The sequence below is a fragment of the Meles meles genome, chromosome 1 (genome assembly GCF_922984935.1).
Source record: "Meles meles chromosome 1, mMelMel3.1 paternal haplotype, whole genome shotgun sequence".
Taxonomy (NCBI): domain Eukaryota; kingdom Metazoa; phylum Chordata; class Mammalia; order Carnivora; family Mustelidae; genus Meles; species Meles meles.
Window position 1 is genome coordinate 36,224,973 of NC_060066.1, and position 13,312 is coordinate 36,238,284.

Below are 13,312 nucleotides of genomic sequence, written 5' to 3' on the forward strand. Positions count from 1 at the left end.
AATTTAGATGAGTTACTTTCCTTCTCTGGGCTTCCATTTCCTCATCTGTAATATGATAACAGCCTTTCAGAGCTGTTCTGAAGGAACAATTCAGATATTTAGAGATGAAGTGCCTGGCACATTACAGATAAATAGTTCAATTAATAATAGTTAAAAGTATTACTTCTCTTTAGAAATGATTCTATTATTTTTTTGCTCAAAATCCAATAGACTGTTTTCAGTTTTAAATCTTGTTGAATTTTCTCAGATATTTCTTACTTCTCTAGAATCTTGCCTTGTCTGGCTTCCAAGACATTGTATGAAGGTGGTTCTCCTCTGCAGCCCATCAGTCTTTTCTAGTTTTTATTCCACTTCAACTCTCCTCTTAGTCCTCTAACTCTGACAGTCCTGGGTCCTTTGCTCTTTTATCTCCATTGTTGATTCTTCCGACTTTCATTGATCCTCTACCCTGGTAACTGACAGATGTTTGTTACCAGAGAACCAGTTTTGCACTTTCTGCAGAGATGCTCTGTGGTGAACTTCAACTCAACATACCCAAACTGAGCTCATCATCATTTCTCATTTGGGTGCCCCCCCACCCATCATCTGTCTCTGGTCATCTAGAATCAAACCTTGTGTACTGGTTTAAAATACAGACTCTGGAGCCATATAGCCGAGGCATAAATCCTGGAGGCACTACTTACTAGCTGTGTAACCGTGGACAAGTTAATTCATCTTTCTGTACATCAGTTTCCTCACCTGTAAAGTTGGAATAGACCCCCAACTGAATTAGAATAATAGTATCGATTCCCTAGTATTTTTGTCAGAGTTAAATACAGACACAGTGTGAAAGCTGCATACATGTTAGCCATCGTTATTGCTCTTTGTCCCTTCTACAGAATCTGTTACCATACCTAGCCTCACAGCTTTCGTCTTCCCTCTTCACGCCTCTAGCTAGTCTCCCTATCCTTTAACTTTCCCCTCTTGGATCCACACTGCGGCCCTGCAGAATAATCTTCCTAGAACACCTAAATATGAGTCGGAGTTTCAAGTACAATTCAGGGAATGGGGAGAGCTATATTTTTCATAAAATCAATTTACAGCATATCTGTAAAGTTGTTTGTGAGCTACAAAGTGCTGCACAAATAAAAGTTGCCTTAATTTTAGGAAGCATAATTGTAAATTTAACAAGCATTGATCTTATCTAAACTATCTTTCTAGGGGCGCCTGGGTGGCTCAGTTGTTAAGCATCTGCCTTTGGCTCGGGTTGTGATCCCAGGGTCCTGGGATCGAGCCCCATGTCAGGTTCCCTGCTCCACGGGAAGCCTGCTTCTTCCTCCTCTACTCCCCCTGCTTGTGTTCCTGCTCTTGCTCTCTCTCGCTCTGTGTCAAATAAACAAATAAAATCTTAAAAAAAAAAAAAAAAAACTATCTTTCTCTCACCTCCTAATTCTCACCTTCAAATTAAACAAATTAAGGATTCATTCTTCTACTCCTGGGAGCCACATTACTAGGAGACCAAGCAGATTTACATGCAGACCACAGGCAAAACAGGGGGAAGGCTAAAATCCATTCAGTAAAAGTCCAATACTCATGGGTCGCTCTCCTACCTGTTGTCCATCATTCTCAACACTGATTTGAGTTGGGGGCAAAAGGACTTTTCCACCCACGACAAACCACTTCCCTCTTTCTCAGAAGTGCAGTTTTTATAGAATTCTCGGGATTTCATTTTATATCCTCTACTTCAATCTCCCCCACCATCCCCCATCCTCCTCTCTTTCTTGTTCTCTCTCTCTCTCACAGACACACACAGCCTTTGAGATAATACAAATTCTATTCTCCACACAGAATATTTTATCTTATACTCGGAGTGTTCAGCAATTGGGGTTTAGTCTTCATCTACTCCAAGATTTTTGTAGTAGATCTATTGTAGCTGGTTACTGGCATATAATCACTTCAGCTTCCCAGGAGGTGGAAGGGGAAAGAGAAGCAATATTCTTAAGAACGAAGTTTCAAGAAGTGACAGTCTTTCTTTTGGAATCTTGGCCTTTTCTCCATTAACAAAATAATACTTGCAAATGGAAACTGAAGAACCAATCATCCTAGCCACAGTTAATGTCGTGATTTAAATGCCAACAGTGTTAGTCATTTCACTGCAGTCTACCTTCAGTAATAACCCTCCTTTTGGTGCTTGCTAGAGGAAATCACAAGAGATAGCAGACAGTTCCCATGTTAGAACAAGAGTTGAAATTTATTAGGAAGTATCTACATTGAGCACTTGTTCTTAATGACTCTAACCTGAGCCCTTGACCTAATCCATATAGAATTTGGGGGAAATGAATAACAATCCACAAACCTGGGGTGATACTAATAATCTTCATATTAATGATGGTTATGTTTTAAAAAGAAAAGAGTTAATTAACTCAGTGAACATAATATGATGCCCTCCACCACGTAAAATGCATAGGTTTTAAAAATAATAAACTGTAAAACAAAACTTACGTTTATTGAAATTAAGATGGTTTCATTTTAGGTATACTCATTACAAAATATGCTGATTCACAGGTTGACACGTAATACCTCTCCCTCTCTCCTCCTCCCTTCCTCCTTCCCTCCTCCCCTCCACCTCTATCCCTCTCTCACTGGTGCCCCAGCTTTGCTAGTGCCTTTAGTCCACCTATTAAGTAATCCAGAACTGAGATGGAGAGGATTAGGAAAATAATTAAGAAGCAGAAGAGGCACAGCACAGAGCACCAGAAACAACTGTAAGGAGAAAGATATCTCAGTAGGAAGGGGAAGAAAGAGGACAAGAAAGAATTACAAAATGAAAAGAATTGGTAGAGAACTCAAACTATGATACAACTAAAACTGGCTAATCTGTGTGTATGTAAATCAAAATTCAAAATGTTAACAGTAATCAAAGATGAGTTTTTATTTGTCTCTTTCTATTTTTACACTTTTACATAGTGTCCAGTGATAAGTCACACATACTTACGACGCACCTCCCATATGCCAGATATGAGTTTTCTAAGCCCCCAACATGGGTTAACCGTTTATTCCTTACAAAAGCCTTAAAGTCAGGCATGGTAATGATGCCATTTGCACAAATGAACACACGGGGCAGGAAGTGCTAAGTCATCTGCTCAGGGTCACACAGCAGTCAGCTCACACCAGACCTGCATCCCAGAGTGTGAGCTCTTAAGCATCCTTACCATGCTCTACTTTCACAACCAGAAAAAAAAAGTCACAGGGCGCCTGGGTGGCTCAGTCGTTAAATGTCTGCCTTCAGCTCAGGTCATGATCCCAGGGTCCTGGATGGAGCCCCTGAGTTGGGCTCTCTGCTTAGCAGGAAGCCTGCTTCTCCCTCTCCCACTCCTCTTGCTTCTGTTCCCTCTCTCGCTATGACTCTCTCATAAATAAATAAAATCTTTTAAAAAAAGAAAAAGTCACTTGAAAAGAGGGAGCTGGAAAACAGACAGGATATAAGAATCCAATATGACAACGGATTTCTTAACATGGAAGTAAATGAGGGGATGTTTGAGTTCAGAGTACTAGAAAAATTGCACAAAGGGGAAGTTTGTAAGGTCCTTGAAAAAAAAAAAAGATAATATATGTTTAAATTATTTGTAGAATTCCAAGGTACTAAAACATTCTGTGGGCTGTGTATCATATCAACCAGCACAAATAAATTAGTGGGGAGGGAGGAAGGGTAGCCAATTCCTCCTTATTCATCTTCAGCTTGACATAGCTAGAGGCTAGAGGCCATCTGTTTTGTTCTTTTTATTTATTTATTTATTTATTTATTTGACAGCGAGAGAGAGAGAGAGAGAGAGAGAGAGAGAGAGATATCACAAGTAGGCAGAGAGGCAGGCAGAGAGAGAGAGAGGGAAGCAGGCTCCCTGCCGAGCAGAGAGCCCGATGTGGGACTCGATCCCAGGACCCTGAGATCATGACCTGAGCCGAAGGCAGCGGCTTAACCCACTGAGCCACCCAGGCTCCCGAGGCCATCTGTTTTTTAATGTCCTGTGAGAAATGTTAAATAATTGAGATGACAGAAATGTAAATTAGATAATTATATTAGACACACTATATTGGGACAGCAACCCCAAATACAATTTTTAAAGGAAAAATCATTTTTAACCTAAATTAATTTTATCAGTTAAAAAGAGAATCAATTCTTTGTTGGAACTTACCATGCTCAAATCTCTAGGAGAACAAAAACAAAATGCAAAAGCCTCTTTAAAGGCTGCAGGACAGCCTTCCATCTCAAATCATTCCATGCGTGTACTTCTACCTCAAAGATTTCCCTGAAGTGAGAGAAGTAATCATGTATATAGCCAACGTGGAAACAGAAATTTTAGTGCAATTCTAGAAGATAGAAAGCAAAAGAGATTGGAATAGAGGAGAAACCAAAATCAAGAAGGCTGCACCCAAAATCTGGCGCAAAAGGGGTTAATATGAAAGTGAGAACTGGTTTTCCCACTGAACCCAGAAAACTATAATACAGAGTTTTCGGCATCCATGACCAAGGCAGTCCCTACACAGTGTACCCAGAGGAACTAGATGCAGCATTCACTTTTTTTTGAGAGACAGCACGTGCTCAAGCATGGACATGCAAGCCAAGTGGGAGAGGAGGTACAAAAGGAAAGGGAGAGAGAGAACTTTAAGCAGGCCCCATGCCCACGGTGGAGGCCGACACAGGGCTCCATCTCACAGCCCTGAGATCATGACCTAAGGTGAAATCAGGAGTTGGATTCTTAACCGACTGAGCCGCCCAGGTACCCCAGCATTTCCTTCTTAAATATAGAAGAAATCAGGCTTTGGGGGACCCTAGGACCAGAGAGAGAGAAATAACTTTGTTAAATGCCTAGAGTAACTTCAAACTACCAGCTGTGAACAAAGACAAAAAGAAATTCAGCTTAAAACAGGAAAATCCTCTAATGTGTTCAATCCTCATCTTACTCCCTTGGACTTCACTTGTACATGTCTGAAGGAATCTTCCAGGTGCCCTCAGCACCTGTGGCCACTCCTGCCACTAAAGAAAATAGCCCAGCCCGGGAAGAGTGCACTCCACTCAGCTAACAAACCCCACCAGCTATGACAGATGAGTAGTCAAATTCTTCACTTTTTTTTTTTAAGATTTTATTTATTTATTTGACAGAGAGAGATCACAAGTAGACAGAGAGGCAGGCAGAGAGAGAGGGGGAAGCAGACTCCCCGCTGAGCAGAGAGCCTGATGTGGGGCTCGATCCCAGGACCCTGAGATCATGACCTGAGCTGAAGGCAGAGGCTTTAACCCACTGAGCCAGGCAGCCCCAAACTCTTCACTTTTAATAGAACCAAAAACCACCAGATATTTAAGGAAACCTAACATGAGTGAAAGAGAACCTCAAAATGAATAAAACAGCTTACTGATGAGGAAAATAATTAATGCTGGATACAAAAAATAATGTAAAAAAAAAAGGTTTTTTAACATCTGCAAAGCAAACGTGGGTTACTATGAAAAGGAAATAACCACAAACAAGATACATAATTTCAGAAATCAAAAAAAAAATAGTATGAAGATTAAATTCAAAAGAGCAAAAAAAATTAATAACCTGAGAGATCAAAGCAAGGAATTTTGCCCATTTTTAAAGAAAAAAAGGAAGCTATGAGAAATAGTTAAAAGGCATACAGAAGGTATAACGTTCAATTAACAAGAGTGACAGAAGACAGCAATGAAGATGATGAAAAGGAAAAATAAATAATCAGAGAAATAATAGAAAAAAATGTTCTCCAGCTGAAGAAAAACTTGAATCTTGAGAATGAAAGGCTCCAGAGTGCTGGAAAGGATGATAAAAAGACATACATCTATCCTATATCCTGCAAAACTTCTTTGTTAAAGATTAAATGTTAAATGCTACAAATGGAAAAAGAACTAAGTAACTTTCAAAAAAACAATAGTCAACCGGTCAACTTTTTGTGTGCATCACTATATTCTGTAAGACTAGAGAAGAGACAGGAATCTGAACGTGGAACTGTGAACACAGCAAAAGACCGATTCTGTGTGACGTCGGCAAAATAAAGATATGTTCGGTCATGAAAGGATCCAAAACCTATTCTACTCAGACATCCCTTTGGAAGAAACTTACTCCTCCTCAATTCAAAGTAAAAAAAAAAAAGGCATTCATGGTCAGGGAAGAAAAGTGACACAGCAATGAGAGTATCAAAAAAAATCAATAAAATGTTAAATTCATTGTAAATAATTTCAGATCACAGAAATGAAATTTATGCCACTAAGAAAGGATTGTTAAGAATAATACCAAATGACGGGGTGCCTGGGTGGCTCAGTTGGTTAAGCAACTGCCTTCAGCTCAGGTCATGATCCCAGAGTCCTGGGATCGAGTCCCACATCGGGCTCCCTGCTCCTTGGAGAGTCTGCTTCTCCCTCTGACTTTCTCCCCTCTCATGCTCTCTCTCACTGTCTCTCTCTCAACTCTCAAATAAATAAAATCTTTAAAAAAAAAAAAAGAATACCAAATGATGTATGAAATTGATGAGTCATATCATACACCTGAAACTAATTATTACACTGTATGTTAACCAACTGGAATTTAAATTTTAAAAGTTTATCTGAGAAAAAACATTTTTGTGATGAGAAAACTCTCATTTTAATTCATCACTTTGGATTATTAGAGGTAGTATTCATTTTGCTCACCAAGAAAAAAAAATGTTAAACCAATTTCAAATGAAATATCTGAGACTAGGAGAGTGGCTATTTTAAAAGTATACTGAAAATCTTACTTTAGGCAAGCCTGGGTGGCTCAGTTGGTTAAGCAGCCGCCTTCGGCTCAGGTCATGATCTCAGGGTCCTGGGATGGAGGCCCACACTGGGCTCCCTCTCCCTCTGCCTCCCCATGCTTGTGTAAGCTCTCTCTCTCAAATAAATAAATAAAATCTTTAAATAAAAAGACAAAGAAAAGTTTGCTTTGTGTGGAAGAAGAGTAATGGTTAATGAATGATGAATTCTTGATATTGATAGAAAATATAACTTTAAATATGTTTATTAAAAAGTCCATAATTGCAATTACCAGGATAAAAATAGGATATAGAAATTTTAGAACAGCAGTTTGCATAATATGGTCTGCAGACCTCTGGGGTCTCTTAGATAATTCAGGGGTCCAAGAGGTCAAAATCATTTTCATAATAATACTACAACATTACTTGTCTTATTCACTCTGTTGACATTTGCACTGATGGTACAAAGCTAATTGTGGGGGGCGCCTGGGTGGCTCAGTGGGTTAAGCTGCTGCCTTCGGCTCAGGTCATGATCTCAGGGTCCTGGGATCGAGTCCCGCATCGGGCTCTCTGCTCGGCAGTGAGCCTGCTTCCCTCCCTCTCTCTCTGCCTGCCTCTCTGTCTACTTGTGATCTCTCTCTGTCAAATAAAAAAAAATAAAAATAAAATAAAATAAAAAAAAAAGCTAATTGTGGGTGAAAGTGTTTACTCCTGGCCTCAATCAAGGCAGTGACATAAAACTGTCCTTGAGTCACTGTGTTCTCACCAACAGCACATATAATAAAAACAAACTGAGCAAACAAACAAAAAGTACTACTTGGGAATGTCCTTGATGAAGCAGTATAAAATACTGATTTTATTAATTTCAAACTCTGGATGCACATCTTCCTAATATTCTGTGTCAAAGTGGGCAGTACCGACAAGGCACTTCTGCCTACTGAAGGACAATGACTGCCTCGAGGAAAAACATTTGTGCAATTGTTTGAGTAGAAGCTGAACTAGCTGCTTTTTGCCCAACCACTTAATTTTCACATTAAAGACAGACTAATAGATGATGCTTTCAGACTTGTGTGTTTGGCTGACATTTTCTTAAAAGGAAACCAGGTATGACTCTGTCACTTCAAGGAAAACAACTGGCAGTATTTGTTGCCAATGCTAAAATTTGAGCTTCAAATCAAAATTATAATTTTCGAAAACCTGCCTCCACCCTTATTGATCTCTTCCTAATAGTTAAAGATTTCCAAAGAGATCAATGGCGATATTAATAGATGTGATTTTTTCTGTTAATGTATCATGAAACATGTTAACATTTGCAAGTTCTGAATAACCAAGTCAACCACTATTTCCAAATGCCAATGCATGACATTACGAAATCACACACAGGTAAAATACCTATTCAAAGTGCAAGGCAAACCCAGGAATTTTAATGTAACAGAGAGTACAGAAAGTTCACTGCATGATTTCGGTTTCCACACTGCAACTAACCTTTAAGAAATGATCACTTGTCAAATTTTGAGGCCATATCAAAGAATATCCACAATTATCTGAAAAGGCTATAAAAACACTTTTTTTCTTTTTCCAACTATCAGTGTAAAGCAGGACTTTCTTCATACACTTCAACCAAAACAACATTTTGCAACAAACTGAATGAAGCAGATGAGAATCCAGCCTTCATCTATTAAGCCAAGTATTAAAGAGAACTGCACAGTGTAAAACAGTACCACTCTTCTCACTAAATTCTTTTGTTTCGGAAAATTTAATTTTTTACTTTATTTTAGTATGTAGTAGGTTTATAATTATTATTTTAATTAAGGTGTAAATATATTTTTAATTGCTCATCTTTAATTTCTAATATGGTAAGTCTTAGTATCTATTTATCTATCTAAAATCCACACTAACACAAGCTTTTCAGGGACTTCGATAATTTAAGAGTGTAAAGGGATTCTGAGAACAAAATGTTTAAGAACCACTATTCTAGAAAATCACTAGAGAAAAATAACAGAAAAAGAAATATCCTTCAATGAAAGAAAAGTAAGAATAAAGATGATGATATAATACAGGAAAGATAAGAACTTACGTATCAGTAAATTGCAACAGTGAAAATGAATTAACTCTGCCTTTAAAAGATAGATACTTTTAAACTGAATTTTAATATTACGAAAGAAACCGTATGTTTTTAAGCTTTCATGATACATAAAATTGACACTGTATCAGGCCATTAAACAAGATCACCTATTTAAAAGGGTTCTTATAATACAAACTAAATTCTCTGACCACACATAATTAAATTCTAAATCAACAAAAAAGATGGATTTTAAACACTCCGTAAATAGAAATTTCAAAACACTCTTCCAAATATTCACAGGTAACAAAATAGTTCTTAAGAGAAATTCTTAAAAATCAAAACTAAATGATAAAATACACCTTACACATTGTGGGATATACATAAATTAGCACCTAAAGATAAAAAGCATTTTATATCTTTGAACACTTTTATCAGAAATGAATAAAAGCTAAAAGCCAAAGAGCTAAGTATACACAATATTAGAAAAAAATAATAGGGCACATGGGTGGCTCAGTCAGCTAAACGTCTGCCTTCAGCTCATGTCGTGATCTCAGGGTTCAGAGATCGAGTCCCACATCAGGCTCCCTGCTCATCAGGGAGTCTGCTTCTCCCTCTCCCTCTCCCTCTGTCCTTCCCCTTCTGCTGTTCACATTCTCTCTCTCTCAAATAAATAAATAAAATCTTTTAAAAAATAATAATAGAACTACTCCAAAGAAAGAAAAAAGGATTTACTAAAGATAACAACAAATTAATGAAGACATGATAATAGACAATTTTAATCAAAAGTCAGTTCTTTGGGGTGCCTGGGTGGCTCAGTCCGTTAAGCGTCTGCTTTCAGCTCTGGTCCAGGGTCCTGGGATTGAGCCCCACATCGGGCTCCCTGCTCAGTGGACAGCCTGCTTCTCCCTCTCCCTCTGCCTGCTGCTCTGCCTAGTGGTGCTCTCTCTCTGCCAAATAAATAAATAAAATCTTAAAAAAAAAAAAAAAGTTCTTTGAAATGACAAAGAAAACTAACAAACTGGCAAGAATTTTAGAGAAGAAAAGAAGACATAATTTCAGATGCAGTTTACGTTAAGAATTTCTGAATTCCTTAATGTTAATACAATTGAAAACTTAGAGAAAATAGAAACATTTCTAGAAAAATAAAACAAAAACTGATTCAATTATTTGGAAAGAGAAAAACAGTAACTTTACAGTGGAGAAATCTGTCAGCTGCTACTTAACCAAATGATGAAGGATGACATCACTAGTGATGTCGAGATGTGATGAGGACACTTCACCTCTGTGGTATTCTTCCCTAAAATCGGTAACTCCAGGCTAATCCTGAGGAAAACCTCAGATACATGCAAATGGAGGGACATTCTGCTATGCACTTGACTACTGATGACTATTGTATCAACAGTGTTTAGGGGCACCTGGGTGGCTCAGTCCATTAAGCATCTGTCTTTGGCTCGGGTCATGACCCCTGAGTTCTGGTATGGAATCCTGCATCGGAATCCCTGCTCAATCCTCCCTCTGCCCCTGCCTCTTGCTCGTGTGTGAGTATGCTCTCTCTCTCTCTCTCAAATAAATAAAATCTTTAAAAAAGAAAGTGTTTAACAAGTAAGCGTGTGAGTCAATAAGTAAATAAGGTTAAGAATTAGAAAAATAAAAACAACACTTTCAGATGAAACTGTGAGTGATGTCTCTATTTAGTAGATTTTATCTAACATTGTTTATGCAACTGAATATAAATGGAAGAAAAGACCAGGTAGCTGATAAAGCAGTGCTGGACTGACAGAATTAGCTTGAGGGAACTAGTAAGTTGGGCATTTTCCTCTTTGTAGCATCCGGATTTCTTGATTTCCTTTTCTCTGCTTCACACATAAAAGCGGGTCACAGAAACGTTTATCTGACTCGTCACTCCAAAGCTTGAGCCTTCTACTGTGAAAAGCTCCCTCTGATTCCTTTCAGAATAGATTTCCACCCTGTGAACTCTCCCGGTTGGTAACCAAAAGGTCTACTTAGAAGAGAAATGACATTTTAAAAAGCGTCTCATATTTTAAGCAATTTGTTCCCAAACCACTCAGAACTAGATATAATCTACGTATCTATGTATTTGTAAGGGCTGCCGATGGCCCGAGGTAAAACTTGTTCCCACGTTTATGAAGAGAGTCGCAGCATGTAAATGCTGAAAGAGATCGTCATCATTACCCACTCCAAACTTCTCCTTTTACAAATGGGGAAACTGAGGTCTAGAAAGATCCTGTCCCTTCCCTAGGACTGCACAGGTGTCTCTACTAACATCAAAATGATTAGAGGACAAGTTACAGGAAAAATATATACTACTGGCTAATTTGTAGTGCTTTCCGGACACATAAACACTCTTCTATTTGAGGATAAAGTGAAAATTATATCCGTCTTGGGCAAAAAAAGTTCCCTCCTCCACCCACACCCCTGCCCTTCATTTCTCCCTCAATTCACTGAACTTTATTGAGCTCCTTTTGTGCAACAGGCACTGACCTAGGAACAGGGGACACAGCACTGACCAACTAAGAAAATATCAGCTATTTCTTCCTTCCTTCCATCTTTCCTGACTTCTGACCAGTAATCTTGTCACCAGAGCTTCCACTAGAAGCCAACAAAAATCTAATCCCAGTGCTCGCAGCTGAGGTCCTTTTTCCACATTTAGGCTCCAATCCTTAGATACAGGAGAACAGGTATAAAGACGCAACAGAAAATTGGACTGTGGAAGGCACGTGTTTCCCACACAGAGGTGCTTCGACTTACAAACCCTGAAATGAAGACCACATTGACTGACAGGCTTAGCTGAGTGCCAGCTACGGGCCGATACTGCTCTGACTACTAGGACCCGGTGATGAACCCCAGGCGCAGTCTCCGCCCTGGAGAAGCTTTTGCAGATGAACACATCACTGCAGGAGTGACAAGGGTTAATGAAGCAAAAGCAGAGGGTGCCGTGAGAGATCTGTCATGTGGGTCCTGTGGTGGCCACAAACACTTCACAGTCCTCCACCGACAGAAAGCACAAGGACCAAGGAGCCCACCGCTGGCTCCGAAATCTACCATGACATTCATGTGGGGGCCATGCTTCCTCACGGGCTGCTCTTAGCCAATCGTTGCGCAGGGCAGGAGTTTGAGAACAGGCCCAGTCCTGGAAGGCAGGGGATTCTTCTCAGGGTGGACTTCGGCGTGAAGACTCCCCTGGCCGTGCCGAACCTTCCTTAGAATGCAGGGGAGTTTTGTAGGCTTCCACTCCACATTCCTTCCCTCTCTCCTTTGCTGGGGGTCATATTTGCTTGGGGGCATCTGATAGCCCTTCCCATCACTGCCAGCTCCCTCCCCGTGTGTTCTCACAGGTGGTTGCCTGTAAACCATGTAATTTCATGTAAACATGAAATCCTTGCATGTTTAATCCCATCTCAGAAAGTGCTAACTAGACTAACACAGACCCTAGTTTAGATTGAGATGGACTGTTTAGGATTGGGATACTGGGGAACTGAGATTCTGGGGTGCCTGGGTGGCTCAGTCAGTTAAGTGTCTGACTCTTGATTTTGGCTCACGTCATGATCTCAGGATCGTGAGACTGAGCCCCGCGTCAGGCTCTGTGCTGAACAGGGAGCCTGCTTAAGATTCTCTCTGCCACAGGGTGCCTGGGTGGCTCAGCCAGTTAAGCATCTGCCTTCTGCTCAGGTCATGATCTCAGTGTCCTGGGATCCAGCCATTGGTCATTGGGCTTGCTGCTCAGTGGGGAGTCTGCTTCTCCCTCTCCCTCTGCACACCAGCCCTCACAATCACGCTCGCGCTCTTACGCTCTCTCTCTCAAGTAAATAAATAAAATCTTAACCAAAAAAAAAAGGATTCACTCTGTCCTGCTTCCCCTCCCTCCTCAGCCCAACCCTCCTCTCTCTCTCTATCTGGGGGAAAAAAAAAAAAAGTGAGACATCAGTCAGACGGAAGAAAAGGAAAAGTGAAGGAGGGCATTGCAGGAACAGCATGTGCGAGGTCCCTGAGGCAGGATGGACCTTCTCTCAGCCGAGGAACTAAATCAAGGGCAATGTGTAACTAGACTGCAACATCTCAACAAGGAAGAAAGCAGGGTCTGGTGAAGCCTCAGAGATGGGCAAAAGGGCAGATTATGTAAGGATTTGTCATTTAATTCAAGAATTTTAAACTTTCTTCTAAGTGCATGGCGTGTGTAGACAGGGTCTTGAACAATGGAATAACTTGATCAAATGTTATTTGATGCTTTACAAAGATCACTGGGGCTGCAGTAAAACGGATCAAAAAGAAGTGTTAGGAAATCAAGAAGGAGGCCACGGAAATGGTTCAGTAAAGAGATAAATAAAGGATTATTTCAGACCTAACGGGGAAAAAATCATTTCATAGGGTCTCCCTTAAGATTTCATGGCCTTTTGTTGATCTCCAGGCATGCGATAGTTTATGCCTTATTTTTAATTTAGGTCAAGTCTTCACTTTCACCATCCTTGTGCA

General features: G+C 39.9%; 1 protein-coding gene across 3 annotated transcripts in view; it reads right to left on the bottom strand.

Moving 5' to 3' along the window:
- The window catches only part of GRHL2 (grainyhead like transcription factor 2), a 161,681-nt gene that overhangs the window by 119,063 nt on the left and 29,306 nt on the right, over positions 1-13,312 (bottom strand). The gene's annotated exons all lie outside the window — the stretch shown is intronic.